We start from the raw sequence: 20,511 nt of genomic DNA, 5'->3' as shown, positions 1-20,511 counted from the left end.
GAGCCTAAGGGACTTATGGGATACCATTAAGATGGCCAATATACTTATAATGGGAATTCTAAAATTAAAAGAGAGAAAAGAGAGCAGCAAAGTTATTTCAAGAAACAAACAGTGGCTGAGAACTCTCAAAATTTGAGGGAGAAAATGGCCTAAAATTTAATGAAAATTTACCAACTCTAACTAGTAGCAACACAGGGAGACCCATGACAAGACACATTATAATCAGAGATTCAAAAGTTAAAACACCGAGAATCTTGAAGTCAGCAAGAAAAAAGTGGCTTAGCATGTACAATGTTACCCCTATAGGATGACCTGCAGATGTCTCAGCAAAAAGCATACAGGCAAGAGGTTGTAGGATGACATACTCAAAGTGCTGAAAAAATGTTAAGTACCAACCAAGAACACTAAGTCTGCCGAAACTATCATTTCAAATGAATTAAAAAATAAAAATAAAGAATATTCAAGATCAACGGAAACTGTATAAATTTATACACACTAGGCCTGTCTTAAAAAATGCTTGTCATTCACATTGAAAAATAAAATAATGATGAGAGCAACACAGAATTATGTAAAATATAACGTTTTCTAATAGATAATTATGTGCACAATTACAATATTCTTTGTTATTATAATGAAGATGCACGGAATACTTTTAATTCTGTTATGTATTTGAGATAACAAAGACTTAAAAATGACTATATAACTTTGCCAATAGATTCACAATACAAAATGATGTAATTTGCAACATCAATAAAACACATACGGAGCCATAAAGAGGCAGAGTTTTACATGCTAGCTATAGTAGTTATTTTTGGTAATATTTATAGTAACAACAAAGAAAATACCTATAGTATTTAGGATTTTGAGACTAGTCTGGGCAACATGGCAAAACCCTGTCTCTATGAAAAATAACAAATATTAGCCAGGAGTAGTGGTGCACATCTGTGGTCCCAGGTACTCAGAAGGCTGTGGTAGGAGGATTGTTTGAGTTGAGCCTGAGAGGCAGAGCTTGCAATAAGCAGAGATTGTGCCACTGCCCTCCAGCCTGGACGACAGAGAAAGACCCTGTCAAAAAAAAAAAAAAAAAAAGGAAATACCTTTAATACACACACACAAAGACACACACACACTCAGAGTAGTGAGAAAAGAATTAAAACATGTCACTGCAAAAACCAATAATACACTAAGAAAGAGAACAAGAGAGAAAAACAGGAACAAAGTAGCTACAGGACCAGCCAGGAGCGATGGCTCACGCCTGTAATCCTAGCAATTTGGGAGGCCGAGGTGGGTGGATCAACGAGGTCAGGAGATTGAGACCATCCTGGCTAACACGGTGAAACCCCGTATCTACTTAAAAAAAAAAAAAAAAAATAGCCGGGCATGGTGGCGGGCGCCGGTATTCCCAGCTGCTGGGGAATATGAGGCAGGAGAATGGCACGAACTCGGGAGGCGGAGCTTGCAGTGATCCATGATCGCACCACTCCACTCCAGCCTGGGCGACAGAGCGAAACTCCGTCTCAAAAAAAAAAAAAAAAAAAAAAAAGCTACAGGACCTAAAACAAAAAAGAAACAAAATTCAATAGGAAGTCATAGGAAATCATTCCCTTTTAGTAATGATTTTATATACATAAATTATGTCAATCAAAAACATACTTTCACTAAACAAATTCATGAAACAAGATTCAACTCTCTGCTTCCTACAAATGACCAAATTATGACCTGGAACAAGTATAACCTGTACATGAAAGAATAAAAAAAAATTAAATGCAAAATCAAATACTGTCATGGTAGACTGAATATATATTATATCAAAAACTTCCTCAAGAGAGAAGAAAAAAAGGACAATAAAAACAACAATAAAAGCAACAACAATAAAACAACATACATCAATAAAAGCAACAATAAAACAACATACAACAATAAAAGCAACAGTAACGTATGTGCCTTACATCACAGTTCCCAAAATATGAAGCAACATTTTACAGAATTGAAACATGAAGTAGCCAGCACATGATAACAGTAGATGACTTTTATATCTGACTTTTAGTAATGTAAATTAAAAAACAAACATAAGATGAATAAGTAAACAGAGGATTTCAACAACACAATAGAACAATTAGACCTAACAATCACATTTATATCTCTCCACTCAACAGTAGAATACGCAATGCTTTTAATCACACATGCCACAATATTCCAGATAGACCACCTGTTAAGTTAAAAAGCACATCTTAGCAAATTTAAGCAGATGGAATTACACAAATTATTGCTAACTATGATACAATAAAACAAGAAGTTAAAAACACTAGCATGTCAAAGAATAAGTAAAAATTAAACAACAAATTCTCAAACACACTCTTGTTCAAGAGGTTATAGACTTAATATTGTTAACATGTCACTACTACCGAAAGTGGTCTACGGATTCAATGTTCTTTCTTTTCTTTTCTGTCTTTTTATTTTGAGACGGAATTTTGCTCTTGTTGCCCAGGGTGGAGTGTAATGGTGTGATCTCAGTTCACTGTAACCTCCACCTCCTGGGTTCAAGCAGTTCTCCTGCCTCAGCCTCCTGAGTAGCTGGGATTACAGGCATGTGCCACCACACCTGGCTAATTTTGTATTTTTAGTAGAGATGGGGTTTCTCCATGGCTCGTCTTGAACTCCTGACCTCAGGTGATCCACCTTCCTCAGCCTCCCAAAGTGCTGGGATTACAGGCATGAGCCATGACCCTCAGCTGATTCAATATACTTTCTATCAAAATATGAAAGAAAATTTTTGTGGAAGTTTTAAAATGTTCTACAATTTTTATGGAATTTCAAGTGATCACAAACAGCCAAAAAATATAGGGAAAAAAATATAAAGACAGAGGCATCATACTTTCTAATTTCAAAACATACTACAAACATATAGTAATCAAAACAGTTTGATACTGACATAAAGACAAATGAATGATGAAACAGATGAGAGAGTCCAGACATAAGTCCTCATGGGTATAGTAAACATATTTTTAAGATGTGTTACAAGAATTCACAATAAGGAAAGAACAGTCTCTTCAACAAACAGTATTGGGAATAATAAAAATTTACAAGCAAAAAATAACACAGTTAGACCTTACCTTGCACCAGATAAAAACATAAACTCAAGGCCAGGTGCAGTGGCTTACACCTGTAATCCCAGCACTTTGGGAGGCTGAGACAAGTGAATCACAAGGTCAGGATATCAAGACCATCCTGGCCAACATGGGGAAACCACGTCTCTACTAAAAATACAAAGAAAAATTAGTTGGCGGTGGTGGCACACGCCTGTAGTTCCAGACACTCAGGTGGCTGATGCAGGAGAATCTCTGGAACCCTGGAGGCAAGAGTTTCAGTGAGCCAAGATCACGCCACTGCGCTCCAGCCTGGTGATAGAGAAAGTCTCCACCTCAAATAAAGAAATAAACTCAAAATAACTAATTTTGGTAGCTATTAAAATGGAATTTAAAATTTTATTTTTCAGACAGTTTGCTATCATCATACAGAAAGCTACTAATTTGTTGATTTTCTGCAATTTTACTGAATTTGTTTAGTACGTCTAATAGTTTTTGGTGTAATGTTTAGAGTTTTTCACATATAAGATTATTTTGTCCACAATGAGAGACCATTTGACTTCATCCTTTCCAATTAGAATGACTTTTATTTCTTCCTCTTGCCTAATTTCCTTGGCTAGGACTTCCAGTACTATTTTGAATAAGAGGCCTGAAAGTTTGGATGATATGTCTTGTTCCAGATCTCAGAGAGAAAGCTTTCAGCCTTTCCTTATTCAGTATAATGATAGCATTGATTTGTCATAAATGGCCTTTATTGTGTTAAGACACATATCTTCTATTCCTAACTTGTTGAGAGTTTTCATCATAAGGAATGCTGAGTTTCATCCAATTCTTCTTCTGCATAAGCAAAAGCTACAAAAATGAAAATACTTAATGTGATGGCTAAAACGGGTGTCAAATTGATTGGATTGGAGGATAGAAAGCATTCAACCTGGGTGTGTCTGTGAGAGTGTTGACGAACGAGATTAACATTTGAGTCAGTGGGCTGGGAAAGGGAGATCCACTCTTAATCGGGTGAGCACCATCTAATCAGCTGCCAGTGAATATAAAGCAGGCAGAAAAGCGTGAAAAACAGAGACTGGCCTAAGCTCCCAGCCTACATCTTTCTCCTGTGCTGGACGCTTCCAGCCGTCAAACTCCAGACTCCACGTTCTTCAGCTTTGGGACGTGGACCGCCTCTCCTTGCTCCTCAAACTTGCAGACAACCTATTGTGGGATCTCATGATCTCTCTAGGGAAGCCCGACTAATACACCTAGCAAAAAAAAACTAAAAAGGTAAAAGCTCTCTACTCTGAAAACGACAAAACATGGATAAAAAATATAAAATACAATTGAATAAAGGAAAAAATATTGTGTTTATACACTGGAAGAATACTGTTAATATAGCTACCCAAAGTGATCTACAGACTTAATGTGATTTTTATCAAAATACCAATGACATTTTTTCACAGAAATAAAAAATATTTTAAATTTATATGGATCCACAAAAAACTCTGAATAAACAAAGCAACATTGAGCAAAATAAGCAAAGCTAAAGGCATCACTTTATCAAACTTAAAAACTTCCTATAAAGCTACAGTAACCAAAACAGCACTGTACTGGCATGAAAACAAACTCATAGACTAATGTGCCCAATAAGCCCAGAAGTTAATTTATGCACCTAAAGCCAACTGATTGTCAACAAAATTGCCAAGAACACACTTTAGAGAAGAGCTAATCTCTTCAATAAATGGTGCAGGGCCATTTAAATATTTACATTCAGAAAAATAATACTAGACCCTTGTGCCTTGCCATATTTGAAAATCAACTAAAACTAAAGACTTAAATGTAATGCCATCAATTATGAAACTATTAGAGAAAAACATTTAAAAATGCTTTATAACATTGGACAGTGAAAGGAATATTTAAATAAGATTTCAAAACATAGGCAACAAAATCAAGAATAAGCAAACAACATTATGTCAAACTAAAATGCTTTTTCATATTAAAAAACAACTAAAAGATTGAAGAGACAGCTTAGGCGATGAAAGAAAATGTTTTCAGGCTATACATGTGACAAAAGGTTAATATTCAGAATATATAAGAAACTTTAAAATCTCAAAATGAAATACACTTATAATCTAATTTAAAAAATGCAAAAGACCTTAACAGATGTTTGTCAAAAAGACATACAAAAATGGCTAACTGGAACATAAAAAGATGTTCTACATTAGTAATCACCAAGGAAATGCAAATCCAAGCCACAATGAGGTACCACCTCATTCCCATTGGAATGGCTATAGTAAAAGTAAATAAATAAATAAATAAAAAATAAAACAAGTACTAATGAGGATATAAAAAAGAGTGAATGTATACCTTGTTGGTGGACTTGTAAATTAGTATGGCCATTATAGAAAATAGTATGGAGGTTTCTGAAAGAAATTAAAAATATATCTATTATATGATCCCGCAATTTTACTTCTGGGTGTATATCCAAAAAAAAAAGGATATCACTTTGTCAAAAAGATATTTGCATTCCCATGTTCGTTACGGAACTATTTATAATAGCTTACATATGGAATCAATTCAAATGTACAGCAACAGATAAATGGATAAGGAAAATGTACTATATATACACAGTGAAATCCTATTCAGCCATAAGAAAGGATAAAATTCTGTCAGTTAAAAGAGCATGGATGAACCTTGAGCATACCATGTTAAGTAAAATAAGCCACATAGAAAAACACTTTATGATCTTATTATCTCACTCATTTGAGGAACCTGAAAAAAAGGGTTGATATAAGCAAAGAGTACAACAGGGGTTACCAGAGACTGAAGCGGGAGGATGGGAAAAGTCTGCTTCACAAGTATTGTGTTATGATTAGATAGGAGAAATAAGTTTTTGTTTTTTATTACACAGTAGGATAAAAATAATTAATGAAAAGTTATCTCATATTACAAAATAGCTAAAAGAGACCAGTTGTGTTGGCACATTCTTGCAATCCATACATTTTGGGAGACTGAGGCAGGAGAATTACTTGAAGCCAGAAGTTCAAGATTAGCCTGGACAACATAGTGCGACCCCGTCTCTATGAAAAATTAAAACATTAGCCAGGCATAGTGGCAGCTTCCTGTAGTCTCTGCTAATTGGGAAACTAAGGTTAGAAGATTGTTTGAGGTTACAGTGAGCTAAGATTGCACCACTGCACTCCAGTCTGGGTGTTAGGGCAAGATCCTGTTTCTAAAAAAAATTAATACATAAAGATAAAATAGGTAGAGAAGAAGTTTTTGAATATTCTCACCACAAAAATAAAACATGCATGAGGCAACAAATATACTAAGTACTCTGATTTTTATTGTTATACAACATATATATATAATTATTTCCCCAAAATATGCACAACTACATGTGTCAATTTTTAAAAATGAATGAAGATTACAATGTAAAACCTATAGCTGTAAAATTCCTGGCAGAATAGAGAAGGGTGAAGCTTCATGACAATTGGTCTCAGCAATAATTTGGGGGATGTAACATCAACGGATCAGACAACAAAAGCAAGGGAATACACATACAACTGAATCAGTGTATGAAAAAATCCCAAACAGGCAAAGCAGAACATGGAATAGATATATGCACATTTATGTACATTGTAGTATTACTCACAAACATGCTACCTCGAAGCAAATGTACCTTTAAGGATGAGTAGATTCAAAAAACAGGGCTTGTATATTCAATGGGATAGCATTCAGCCTTAAAAATAAGGAAATCTTGAAAAGTACTACAATAAGACAAATCTTGAAAACATTCTGTTAAGTAAAATAAGACAGTCAAAAGGAAAACTGTATAATTACACTTAACGTAAAATATTTAGTCAAACTCAAAGAAACCAAGTGTTGTAGTCTCAGCAGTGCACCAAGATGTAACAGTCCCTCGTAGTCTGAGATAACACCCAGAGTTCTTTGTTCTACCTCTAAGGAGATTAAGGAGCATGAACACAAAGGTGAGGTTGGAGTGAAAGTTTGATAAGCAAGAGAAGAAAGCTCTTTGCCAGCAGAGATAGGTGTCTGAAAGGGGTGCCCTCTGCGACGCTGGGGTCCAGGGTTTTTATGGATTGGGAAAGGAAGGGAATGTGCCTAGTTCACAGGCTGTCTTGAAAAACGTGTGGCTCAACTTGGCCCAGGACTTTGGCCCGGGAACAATAAGGAGCTGAAGGGATGATTGACAGAAGCTGCTTAGCTTGGCCCAGGACTTATCAGAAGCTAAGGTGAAAGCTTGGCGTGGGAGCAATCAGGGACTGAAGTAATTATTCATACAGGTCAGACTTACACAGTCCAAACAAAGGAGAGCATCGACAGGAACGTACCCGAGCCCACTGTGCCCATGCCCACAAAAAGAGAAGAAACTTTTTCCTGGGAGCCCACTGACTGCACAAAGACAAAGGCATTTTTTTTTTCTTTTTCTTGTCTTTCTTTTTTTTTTTTTTTTGAGATGTACTTTCTTTTTTTTTTTTTTTTTTTTGAGTTGCAGTTTTGCTCTTTTTGCCCAGGCTGGAGTGCAATGGTGCGATCTCGGCTCACAGCAACCTCCGTTTCCTGGGTTCAAGCAATTCTCCTGCCTCAGCCTCCCAAGTAGCTGGGATTACAGGCATGCAGCACCATGCCCGGCTAATTTTGTATTTTTAGAAAAGACAAGGTTTGTCCGCCTTGGTCATGCTGGTCTCGAACTCCCGACCTCAGGTGATCCGCCCACCTCTACCTCCCAAATTGCTGGGATTACAGGCATGATCCACCGTGCCTGGCCAAACAAAGGCATTTCTATGCTAGGTCGTTCTTGTTCCTTTATCTGAGTAAGCTGGAGTTTTGTACAAATTTTTTTCCAAATGGGCCAGAGGTTTTTCTATCTGTGCAGCCACTGGCATGTCTCCAAGCACAACACCATGTGCTAGTTCCCTTGTTAGTGTCTGCAGCTTGATTTTTTCCAGGCTTCTTTATATGTTATGCAGGGATGAGGCACTGACCAGGGACTTTCCAGGGACTCTTCTCTTGCTATCTACCTAAGGCAAGCTAACTAACTTCTTTCACAAGTAATGAGTATTCACTTTGACTTTTGTAAGACAAAAATTATCTAAAACCTATTGCAAAACAATAAAACTATACTTACCACTTCTAAACCATATACTTAAAATGTTAGAAATGACAATGGCATGTTTTTAACTACAATTAGAAATTTAAGACTAACTAAAAGGCACAGTTAGAAAATCTTTCAAACATCACCTTCAAATAACAAAGGGTTCTTCTCACACAATTATATGGATTTAAACTATATGTTGATTGTGAATTTAAGATTATTTCCCTCACTACTCACCAAGATAGTATAAAATAATCATTGGAAACCAAGAAAAGAGGGAAATTTATAGCACTAATGTCTACATCAAAAAGCTAGAAAGGGCTGGGCGTGGTGGCTCGTGCCTGTAATTCCAGCACTTTGGGAGGCTGGGGCAGGCAGATCGCTTAAGGGCAGATGTTCAAGACCAGCCTGGCCAACAGCAAAACCCCACCTCTACAAAAAAAATACAAAAGTTAGTTGGGTTTGGTGATGCACATCAGTAATCCCAGCTACTCAGGAGGCTGAGACAGCAGAAATCACTTAAAACTGAGAAGTGGAGGTTGCAGTGAGCGGAAATCATGCCACTGTACTCCAGCCTGGGTGACAGAGTGAGACTCTGCCACAAGAAAAAAAAAAGAGAGAGAGAAACTAGAAAGATTTAAAGTTAACAGCCTAACATCTTGATTAAAAGAACTAGAAAACCAAGTGAAAATGAACAAGAAAGCTAGCAGAAAACAAGAAATAACCAAGATCAGAGTAGAGCCGAAGGAGACAGAGACACTGAAAACTCTTCCAAAAATAAAGTCAACCAATCCAGGAGCCGTTTTTACGAAAAAAAATTAATAAACTAGATGGAACACTAGCTAGGCAAATAAATAAGAAAAGAAAGGAGAACCAAACACAAATAGAAATAATAAGGGAGATATCATCACTGATCCCATGGAAATACAAACAACCGTCAGAGAACACTATAAACACCTGTATGCACATAAACCAGAAAATCTAGAAGAAATAGACAATTTCCTTGCAAAATAAACCCTCTGCAAGACTGAATCCTGAATAGATCAATAAAGTGTTCTGAAATTGAGGCAGTAAGAACTAGCCTACCAAGCAAGCTGAATTTGACCAGAGGTACGAAGAGGAGTTGGTACCTTTTCTCCTAAAACTATCCAAAAAAAATTGAAGACAAAGAAGTTCTCTCTAACTCATACTATCAGGCCAGCATCATCCAGATACCAAAACCTAACATAGATACACAACAACAACAAAACATCATGCCAATGTCTTTGATGAACACTGTGCAAACATCCTCAATAAAATACTGGCAAACCAAATCCAGCAGCACATTAAAAAGTGCATCCACCACAATGGAGTTGGCTTTGTCCCCAGGCAGGATGCAAGGTTGGTTCAACATATGCAAATCAATAAATGTGACTCATCACATAAGGAGAACTAAATACAAAAAACCACATGATTATCTCAATAAATGCAGAAAAAGCATCCAATAATATTCAGCATTCTTTCATGTTTAAAATTCTCAATAAACTAGGAAGTGAAGAAACATACCTCAAAATAATAAGAGCCATATACAACAAACCCACAGCCAATATCATACTGAATGTGCAAAAGCTGGAAACATTCCCCCTGGAAACTGGCACAAGAAAAGGATGCCGTCTCTCACCACTCCCATTCAACATAGTATCAGAAGCCTTGGCCAGGAAAATCAGGCCAGAGGGAGAAATAAAGAGTATTCTAATAGAAAGAGAGGAAGTCAAATTATCTTTGTTTGCAGATGACCAGATCCTATATCTAGAAAACCTCATCGTCTCAGCCCCAAAGCTTCTTAAGGTGATAAGCAACATTAGCAAAATCTCAGGATATAAAATCAATGTGCAAAACTAGCTAGCATTCCCATACACAAACAACAGGCAAGCAGAGAGACAAATCATGAATGAACTTTCATTCACATTTGCTACAAAGAGAAAAAAATACTTAGGAATGCAGCTAAGAAAGAAAGTGAAGGACATCTTCCAGGAGAACTACCAACAACTGCTGAGAGAAATCAGAGTGGACACAAAACAGATGGAGAAACATTCCATGCTCATGCAGTGGAAGAATCAGTATCAAGAATATGAGTATATTGCCCTAAGTAATTTATAGATTCAATGCTATTCCCATTGAACTACTGACATTCTTCAGAGAATTAGAAAAATAAAAACTTTTAAAATTCATATGGAAGCAAAAAAGAGCCCAAATAGCCAAGCCAACCTTAAGAAAAAAAAAAAAAAAAAAAAGCTGGAAGTGTCACTCTACCTAACTTCAAACTATACTAGAAGATTACAGTAACAAAAACAGCATGGTACAAGTATAGAAACAGACACATAGACAAATGAAACAAAATAGAGAACCTAAAAATAAAGCCAAAACCTACAACAACCTGATCTTTGACAAAGTCAACAAAAACAAGGAATTAGGTAAATGTCTCCCTAGTAAATAAATGGTTCTAGGAGAACTGGTTAGCCATATGCAGAGAATTAAAATTGGAACCCTTCCTAACACCATAGACAAAAATTAACTCAAGATGGATTAAAGACTTAAATGTACAACCCAAAACTATAAAAACCTTAGAAGAAAAAATCCAGATAATACCATTAAGGATATAGGCATGAGCAAAGATTTTATGACAGAAAGGCCAAAAGCAATAGCAAAAAAAGCAAAAATTGACTAATGGGGTCTAATTAAACTAAAGAGCTTCTGCAGAGCCAAAGAAACTATCATCAGAGCAGACAACCTAGAGAATGGGAGAAAAATTTTGCAACCTATCCATCTGACAAATGTCTAATATCCAGAATCTACGAGGAATTTAACAAAATTTACAAGAGAAAAAAAACAACCCCATTAAAAAGGGGTCAAAGAACATGAACAGACATATCTCTAAAGACGACATACATGTGCCCAACAAACATGAAAAGCTCAACATCACTGATAACTGGATAAATACAAATCAAAACCACAATGAGATACCATCTCACACCAATTATAATGGCTATTAATAAAAAGTAAAAAAAAAAAAAAAGATGGCGAGGTTGTGGAGAAAAGGGAACACTTTTACACTGTTGGTGGGAGTGTAAATTATTTCAAGAATTGGGGAAGAGAGTGTGGAGATTCCTCAAAGACCTAGAAGCAGAAATACCATTTGACCCAGCAATACCATTACTAGGTATACATCCAAAGGAATATAAATAATTCTATTTTAAAATTACATGTATACATATGTTCATTGCAGCACTATTAACAATAGCAATGTCATGTAATCAATCTACATGCCCATCAATGATAGACTGGATAAAGAAAATGTGGTACACACACCCCATGGAACACTATGAAGCCATAAAATGTAATGAGGTGATGTCTCTTTCAGGAACATGGTTGGAGTTTGAAGCCATTACTTCCAGCAAACTAATGCAGGAACAGAAAACCAAACACCACCTATTACTATTCTAACTTATTAGTCGAAGCAGATCAATGAGAACACATGGACACAACAGGAAGAACAACACACACTGGACACCTGTTTCATGGCATGGGGGAGGGGAAGGAGTGCATCAGGAAGAATAGCTGCAGATGCTGGGCTTAGTACCTGGGTTATAAGATCATCTGTGCAGTAAACCACAGTGGCACACATTTATATATGTAAGAGACCTGCATATTCTGCACATGGACCCCTAAATTTAAAAGTTGAAAAAAAAAGTTTATCACATATGGACCCCTGAACTTAAAATAAAAGTTGAAAAAAAATGCGTATCTGGAGGATTCTTTATGTTAGACCCAAACTGAGGATCTTGAAGCTCCCGCTGGGGGAATCAAGGCAGGGGGCAACCTGGGGAGCCGCTGCCAAGACCATCTACCCTCCCTACAAGCCGCCTCCCTTCCCGGCTAGTGATGGAAAGGAGAGAGGGAAAATGAACAGCTGTAGAGGTCAGACTCTCGGGAACTGAATCAGGCCCCAGCCCATTCCCCTGAGCCCAGCCCAGCCAGCATGCCCGCCAGTCTTCCCACCCAGCCAGCCCAGCCCTCAGGATTGTTAGATGGAACAAGGCTCCATCATCACCCAGGCATGGAAGGAAGATGCCCTGGTCTTTACCAAGCAAGGCCTGGTTTACAAAGTGCTCTCCGAAGAGGCCTCATGTTTGTCACATCTTAAAAGTCCCCTTTCTGCTGTTCTTGCACCCAGCATGTTGGCCAGTCAAGTTCCCCCGCTGAGCTCTCCACACAAAAGGAGGAAGTCAAAACCACTGCTGTGTCGGATCAGCTCCAGGGTATCCAGCAAAAGTTTTATCAGATCCCAGGAACCTGCCTGCTCCCAGAGGTGACAGAGAAAAATCAAGGAACGATCTGTATGGTCACTGACCTGGAAGAAACCCTTGTGCATAGCTCCTTTAAGGCAATCAGCAATGCTGACTGCCTAGTGCCTGTAGAGATTGAGGGGACCACGCCCCAGATCCATGTGCTCATGAGGTCTTATAAGGATGAGTTCCTGATATGAATGGAGGAAGTGTTTAAATGTGTTTTCTTCATTGCTCTCTTCATTCCAGCCTGAACAAGTATGCAGATCCTGTGATGGGCGTGATGGAATGGTGTGGGATAGTCTGGGGCTGCCTGTCCCATGAGTCGTGTTTGTTCCACCAGGACTGCTATGTCAAGGACCTCAGCCATCTGGGGAGGGACCTGAGGAAAACTCTCATCCTGGACAACTCGCCTGCTTTTTACATCTTCCACCCAGAGAATGCAGTGCCTGTGCAGTCCTGGTTTGATAACATTCCAGACAGCAGCTGCTGCACCTGATATCAATCTTTAAGGAGATGAGTGGAGCAGAGGATGTCTGCACTAGCCTTGGGCAGCAGTGGGCCCTTAGCCTTCCCTGCTTCCCAGCAATGACCATCGCAGTAGGGCATTTTCCCACACTGTGCCTTTATGATCAGCCTGAAAGAGTGAAGGCTGGAACACCTATCCACATAGGCCTGGAAAGAGTGAAAAGTGATTGAAAAGAGCTTTAGGACACCTTAGATGCCCAGTGGGTGAATGCCAGACCAAGGATACTCAGAGCTACCTGCCATCAAGGTGTTGGGTTCCCGAGATGTGGGTGTGAGAGAAAGATCATGCGTGTTTTGCCATGAACTGTGGCCCCAATATATAGTGTTTCAGTGGGGGAGAAGCTAAAGGACAAAGACTCTTCCCAAGTTAGCTTTGTCGCCTCTCCTGTCACCCTATGAGCCCCTGAGCTCCATAGGGATGAAGACTATTGAAGGCTCCATTGCAAACCTGGTCTTTCCTCAGTGCTGCAAGGCCTATGCCAAGGAGAAAGGAAAGGTATGCCTTTGGGTGTTCCAGACACACATCTTTCTGAAATATTTCTCCAGCCAGTTGTTGCAGACAAAAGATGACATTTCTGGGAAGATGGGGACTTATGTCCAGACCAGGACCCAAGACATCAGGTCTCGTGGCCCAAAGGCTATGCTTACTTAAGTCCAGCCAAGTGTCTGGGATGGATCCTTTCTGCATCTCCCCAAGACTCACCACTTAGCCATAGCTTCAAACCTGTGGGGAAGGAAGTTGTCTCCCTGCCCTGCAAGAGGACAAATAACTGATTTCTGTTCTTTTGACTCTGTTTTAAAATTCTCTTTAAAAAAAAGCCTATCTGAAACTGAGAGAAACAAAACAAAACAAAACAAAAAAACAACGAAAAAAGATGTCATACTTACACAGGTGAAAAACATACAGATATATCTATAAGCAACAAACACAGCTAATTTACACATACATTAAACATCACATTGAGATAAAGTGTATCGAGCTAAAAATTATCATTCAACTCATGATATCAAGCTTTAAAAGCAAAAATACAATTAACTGATCTGAGAAAACATAACCCCCCAGAAAAGAAGCTCAATAACACGGAATTGAAAATAAGAAGAGAGATTTTAACGCATAAAATCCTGAATACAACATAGATTTACAATGAAAAATAACTTTTTTTTTTTTGAGACAGAGTCTTGCCCTGTCACCCAGGCTGGAGTGCAGTGTCGTGATCTCAGCTCATGGCAAACTCTGCCCACTGGGTTCACTCCATTCTCCTGCCTCAGCCTCCCGAGTAGCTAGGAATACAGGTGCCTGCCACTATGCCCGGCTAATTTTTTGTCTATTTAGTAGAGACGGGGTTTCACCATGTTAGTCATGATGGCCTCGATCCCCTGACCTCGTGGTCTACCCGCCTTGGCCTCCCAAAGTGCTGGGAATACAGGCATGAGCCACCACACCCGGCTGAAAAATGACTCTTTAGGTATCTACAGCATTCAACTTTGTGCACTCATGAAAAGCAGACATTTTAAGTCATTGGAATTTAATAAATTGCAGTAAAACTACACAGAAAATACATTGCAATCATTAATATTAGGCTCTAATGAGAAGAATTTAATAAATAATCATTAAAAATACAGGATAATTTTCTTATGTTCTCAATGTGTTGCTGCTCTTCCTACCACAAAATATAATAAAATTATATGACAATACTGTAGCTTTCAGGAGCTAAAAAAGCCTTATATTTCCAAATAAAAGAACAACATAAATTTTGCAAAATATGATGAGCATTACTGAAGTATAAAGTAAATATCTGGAATTAAAATATACCATCATTTAGACACAGACTAAAAAAAAGAATATAAATGTTAATTATTCCTTTCTGCCTGCAGTGAGCTTAAAATTACAACCAAAAATTTTAATAAATATGTAGCACCTGCAAGAAATTTTATTAATAGCTTGCATAATGTGGAAATTTGAGCAATTTATTTTAGAATTTTTGAATCTAAAAATCACCAGCTTGACATTCATTTGAGAAAGTGAAACATAAAGGACAGTAACATAAGCAAGAAGATAGAATGGGAGGTTCTGCAGGCACATTCCCCACAACATAATGCAGCTGCCACAGCAAACATAAGTGCATTCATGAAAGCCTTGGAATCCAGTTCAGAGTTTGTGACACCCAGCTGGAGACAAAGACCAAGGGAGACATCTTTAGAGGGTAAGCACTTGACCAAGTGGCAAGCTTGCCAATCATGGTCCCAGCTTCAAAACAGAGTACTGCCACATCTTACTGTAGACTTGGCTATAACTCATTTGACCTTGGTCCTGACACTGCAACAGTCTGCGGAAAACACAAGAGAATTCATACTCACCTGAGACTTAAGTGACAGGCCTGCAGAACTTGGTTCTCTCTATAGTCCCTGAATCAGGCAAAACACACCTTCTTTCCTTCTCCAGCCATGGTCTGGAAGAAATCTTCACATTGATATGATGAAATGCTAACTAACAATATGAAAAATACTAAAGTATAAATGTCACTAAAATGGTAAATACATACTGAAATTCAGAATACTCTAAATTGTTATCATCCTAAACTAGACTATTAAAATACAAGATGTTTTACCTAAGTCTCATGATAACCAGTAGGAAAAAAAAAAACCGCAGTAAAGAAAAAGAGAAAGTAATTAAAGCATACACAAACAACAAAAATTACACATTGGATACGGTGGCTCCTGCTTATAATTCCAACACTTTGGGAGGCCAATGTGGAAGAATCATAAGCTCCTTGGGTGTTGTGGTACGTGTCTGTAGTCCAAGGTACTTGGGTGGCTAAGGTGGGAGGATTGCTTGAGCCCAGGAGATTGAGGCTACAGTGAGCTGTGATATGCCACTGCACTTCAGTCTGAGCAAGAAAGCATAACTTTGTCTCAACAAAAATTAACAATACCACAGGAAAGACAGAACCAGAAAAAAAAGAAGCAAACTTAAAATGGACAGAAAACTACAAATTTACAATAGTAACTGCTTACCTCACTACCTTACAAATAAAAAGATTAAATTATCTACTAAACAGATACTGCTGTAGACTGAATGTCATCTCCAAAATTTAGGATAAAATTTAATAGCCAATGTGATATCATTAAGAGGTGGAACCTTTAAAAATTAATTAAGCTATAAGCACTCTGCCCTCATGAATGGATTAATGTTCTTATTATGGGAATGGGCTAATTTTAACAAGAATGGTTCTGTTATAAATTGAAAAAAGAAAGCTCTCTCTCCCTCACATCTTTGGCCATGTTATTATCCAGCAACTAGACCTTCAACAGATACCATTTTCATGTTGTTTTGCCTTCCCAGCCTCCAGAATCCTGAGTCTCATACAATTCTATTTTTTATTAGTTACCAGTCTCTGATATTATGTTGCAGCAGCCAAAAGAGACTAAAACAGACAGAATGGATAAATGTATTTTAAACCTCGTGATATGCTGCTTACAGGAGACTCAATTATGAATAAAGAGCATAGTATAAAAGTGAAAGGATAGAAAATGATATTCCATGCAAATAATAACCAAAGGATTGCAATGGCAGTTATGCTTAAATTAGACAAAATAGACTTTCTAGCAATGTCTCTCACAAGCATGAAATGAGTTTAGCATACAATAATAATAGAGGTTAATTTCTCAAGAGAATATAGCTGTATAAATTTACGCACCCAAAAGGGAGGCTTCTAAATATAAAAAGCAAATATGGGCAGAAATGTAGGGAGAAGTAGAAAGAAATGCAATAATAGAAAACTTTAATGAAACGTGTAATAAAGGACAAATAGCTAATAGCATTGTAAATGGGCAAGGGAAAGCTGGTCTCGTGTTGCATTTGAGAATGCAGCAAAGAAAGTGGGAACTGATAATTTTACTGCAAGCCTGAGTTAGGCTGAAAAGCAGGGTGGTCGATCAGAGGTTCCAATTGCCATACATTAAAAAAACACAGGAGAAAACCAGTCCTCCTCTGGAGTGTTAACATAATTAAAGAGCAGAAAATTAGACTAAAGTGGCTCTAGTGCCCTGTGTTCATAGGTTAAAAAAAAAAAAATCTAAAACCTAACTCAAATACATTTCCTATAAACCATTATCTTAGCCTGAAACAAAAGGCAGGTTTAAACAATGACAAACATGCAATTAACCTCTGAATATGTAACCAGGACATTTCCATCTGGATAGTTCAAATAAGGTGACTACATAACTGTAACCAATTCTTGAATTTGGGCTGCTTTCTCATGCATCTTATAAAAGCCTTTCCTTTATGCCCCTGGGGTGGATCAGAAATCATGGCTGGGTGCTTTCCATTTCACCAATCACTGTTTGTTCAGATAAACTGATGAAACTTTTAACATAGACTCCCGTTAATTTTTAACAAGAGAGACTGTGGAACCCACGGGCCGCAGCTCCTCCCACGCAAACACCGAGTCGCGGTTTTTCCCTGATGACCCACGTGGCATCCCTGAACAATCTGGTTAATACTCATGGCTGTGGGCGCAGAGCAGGGCGCTGCCCAGGGACAGGACCGGATGGGCCGGGCGGGACGTGGGTGCCTCGGGGCTGGCCCAGCGGCCATCTTGCAGCCACAGGGGACTGAGGGCCAAGCTGCAGGAGACTCGGAGCTAACCGTGGGGAGGCCGGTCCTGCCGGTTTCACAGCCTGCTCTCCCCTCTCGGGATGCTTAACCCCGCATACTCACCATTTCCCAGCTTCCAGGATGTCCTGGCACCTTAACTATGCGTCCCCAAGGACCTACAGATCACAGGGCAACAGGGGCTGTGAGAGAGTAGCCCGGGGCTCCCAAGGTGCAGGAGGCGAAAGAGGAGACGGATCCCAAGCTCCTGTGCCAGCGCCAGCGAGAGACAAAACCCGCCAAACGCCGGAAGTCACGCCCTCCTTTCCTCGTCTCTCCAACTGCGCGCCTGATTGGGAGGTTCCCACATCAGTGTCACTGATTGGATAAAATTCCAGGACTTACCCACCCCCGCCTGACTCCTGCCCCTACCCCCACTCCCCCTCAGCCTTAGTGTATTTTTGTTAGTTTGTTTTACTTTAAGTTCAGGAATACATGTGCAGAACGTGCAGGTTTGTTACATACTTTTACATATGCCATGGTGGTTTGCTGCACCTATCAACCTGCCATCTAGATTTTAAGCCCCACATGCATTAGGTATTTGTCCTAATTTTCTCCCTCCCCTTGATCTCAATCCCCTAACAGGCCCCAGTGTGAGATATTTTGTTCCCGGTGTCCATGTGTTCTCGTTGTTCAACTCCCACATATGAGTTAGAACATATGGTGTTTCGTTTCCTGTTCCCGTGTTAGTTTGTTGAGGATAATGGTTTCCAGCGTCATTCACGTCCCTGCAAAGGACATGAACTCATTCTTTTTATGGCTGCTTATTATTTCATGGTGTATATGTGCCACATTTTCTTTTTCCAGTCTATCAATGATGGGCATTAGGGTTGGTTCCAAGTCTTTGCTATTGTAAACAGTGCTGCAATAGACATATGAGTGCATGTGTCTTTACACTAGAATGATTCATATTCCTTTGGGTATATACTCAGTAATGAGATTGCTGGGTCAAATGGTATTTCTGGTTCTAGATCCTTGAGGAATCACCACACTGTCTTCCATAATGGTTGAACTAATTTACACTCCCTCCAGCAGTGTAAAAGCGTTTCTATTTCTCCACAGCCTCACCAGCATCTGTTGTTTCCTGACTTTTTAATAACTGCCATTCCATATGGTGTGAGATGGTATCCCATTGTGATTTTGATTTGCATTTCTCTAATCTCCAGTGATGATGAGCTTTTTTCTTTTTGTGTGTTTGTTGACCGTATGAAGGTCCTCTTCCTCTTCTTCTTCCTTTTCTTTTTATTTATTTTATTTATTATTGTTATTTTTAAGACGGAGTCTTGCTCTGTCACCCAGGCTGGAGTGCAGTGATAGCATCTCGTCTAACTGCAACATCTGCCACCCAGGTTCAAGTGATTCTCCTGCCTTAGCCTCCCAAGAAGCTGGAATTGCAGGCCACCCGCTGACACACCCTGCTAATTTTTTGTGTTTTTAGTAGAGACGTGGTTTCACTATGTTGCCCAGGCTAGTCTTGAACACCTGGCCTCATGGTCCACCTGCCTCCACGGCTGAAAGTGCTGGGATTACAGGCTTGATCAACCACGGCCAGCCAAATGTCTTCTTTTGAGAAGAGTCTGTTCATATTTTTTGCTCACTTTTTGATGTTTTTTGTTTGTGCGTGTGTGAATTTAAGTTCCTTGTAGATTCTGGATATTAGACCTCTGACACATGGATAGATTGCAAAAATTTTCTGTCATTCTGTAGGTTGCCTTGTCACTCTGATGATAGCTTCTTTTGCTGTGCAGAAGCTCGTTAGTTTAATGAGATCTCATTTGTCAATTTTAGCTTTTGTTGTGATCGCGTTTGGTATTTTAATCATGAAGTCTTTGCTCATGCCTATATCCTGAATGGTATTGCCTAGGTTTTCTTCTAGGGTTTTTATTGTTTGGTGTTTTACATTTAAGACTTTAATCCTCTTGAGATAATGTTTGTACAAGGTGTAAGGAAGGGGTACAGTTTCTATTTTCTGAATGTGGCTAGCCAGTTCTTTCAGCACCATTTGTTAAGTAGGAAATCTTTCTCCATTGCTTGTTTTTGTCAGGTTTGTCGGAGATCAGATGGTTGTAGATGTGCAATGTTATTTCTGAGGCCTCTGTTCTGTTCCATTGGTCTATATATCTGTTTTGGTATGAGTACTGTGCTGTTTTGGTTACTGTAGCCTTGTAGTATAGTTTGAAGTCTGGTAGCAGGATGCCTCAAGCTTTGTTGTTTTTGCTTAGGATTGTTTTGGGTTGACAGGCAAACAGGCTCGTATAGTTGGGGTCACATGCCTAGAGTATCACAGCTAATTAAGAAGTGAGCTGAGACCTGAAATGCACATGCTCCTTCCCTTGCCTGGGTCTGTTGTATAATGTATCTTAGCAGCTGTTTAACGGTAGGAATTAGAACATTTGGACATCTTTTTAGCAACTTTTTAACCTGCATTTTGATAACGCAGTAAAGACCTTCATCCCATCCCTGAGCCCCTCTCTCACAATGCTGCACCCCACTGCTGACCACATTGTGGTGTGGCCATTAGGAATCAGGCAGGCAGCGGGCACCGGAAATAAATGAGCAAGGATTATGTTGCCCAAATTTGCTCATATTAGAAAGTCTCCTCAACCATTCTGTGTGAAGTGATTTTTCCAGGGTAATTGTGCCCTGACTGTGCTGCATGTCAGTCTGACTTGTCTTTTTGAAAATCACTGGATTACTCTCATGAACGGGGGTATTTCTCTTTCTATTTGAAAATGGCCAACTGTCCTCTGCAGGTGTCCTGACTTGCTAGTTGAGACCCTGAAGGTAGCGGTGAGAAAATATTTGGGCCAC

The 20,511-nt window shown here is 38.9% G+C and overlaps 1 long non-coding RNA gene and 1 pseudogene across 15 annotated transcripts in view; one reads left to right on the top strand and one right to left on the bottom strand.

The window, feature by feature from the left end:
* Positions 1–19,552, bottom strand: part of LOC117977801 (uncharacterized) — a 37,494-nt gene extending 17,942 nt beyond the window's left edge. The window contains exons 1-4 of one of the 15 annotated variants that reach the window (XR_008623116.2): positions 17,767–18,073; positions 15,405–15,507; positions 5,442–5,497; positions 132–1,065 (exon numbers count right to left, since the gene is read on the bottom strand). This is a non-coding gene — a long non-coding RNA (uncharacterized LOC117977801). Of the gene's footprint in view, positions 1–131; positions 1,066–3,265; positions 3,422–5,441; positions 5,498–14,561; positions 15,216–15,404; positions 15,508–17,766 lie in introns of those variants that run through there. The other 14 variants (XR_008623127.2, XR_008623120.2, XR_010110130.1 and 11 more) reach the window with 14 other exon arrangements.
* On the top strand, positions 5,525–13,122 carry LOC129395158 (carboxy-terminal domain RNA polymerase II polypeptide A small phosphatase 2-like; annotated as a pseudogene).
* Positions 19,553–20,511: the final 959 nt, after the last annotated feature.

This window comes from Pan paniscus, chromosome 17, assembly GCF_029289425.2.
Source record: "Pan paniscus chromosome 17, NHGRI_mPanPan1-v2.0_pri, whole genome shotgun sequence".
NCBI lineage: Eukaryota > Metazoa > Chordata > Mammalia > Primates > Hominidae > Pan > Pan paniscus.
The sequence above is the reverse complement of the archived record's forward strand: the minus strand, read 5'-3'. Positions and strand labels throughout refer to the sequence as shown.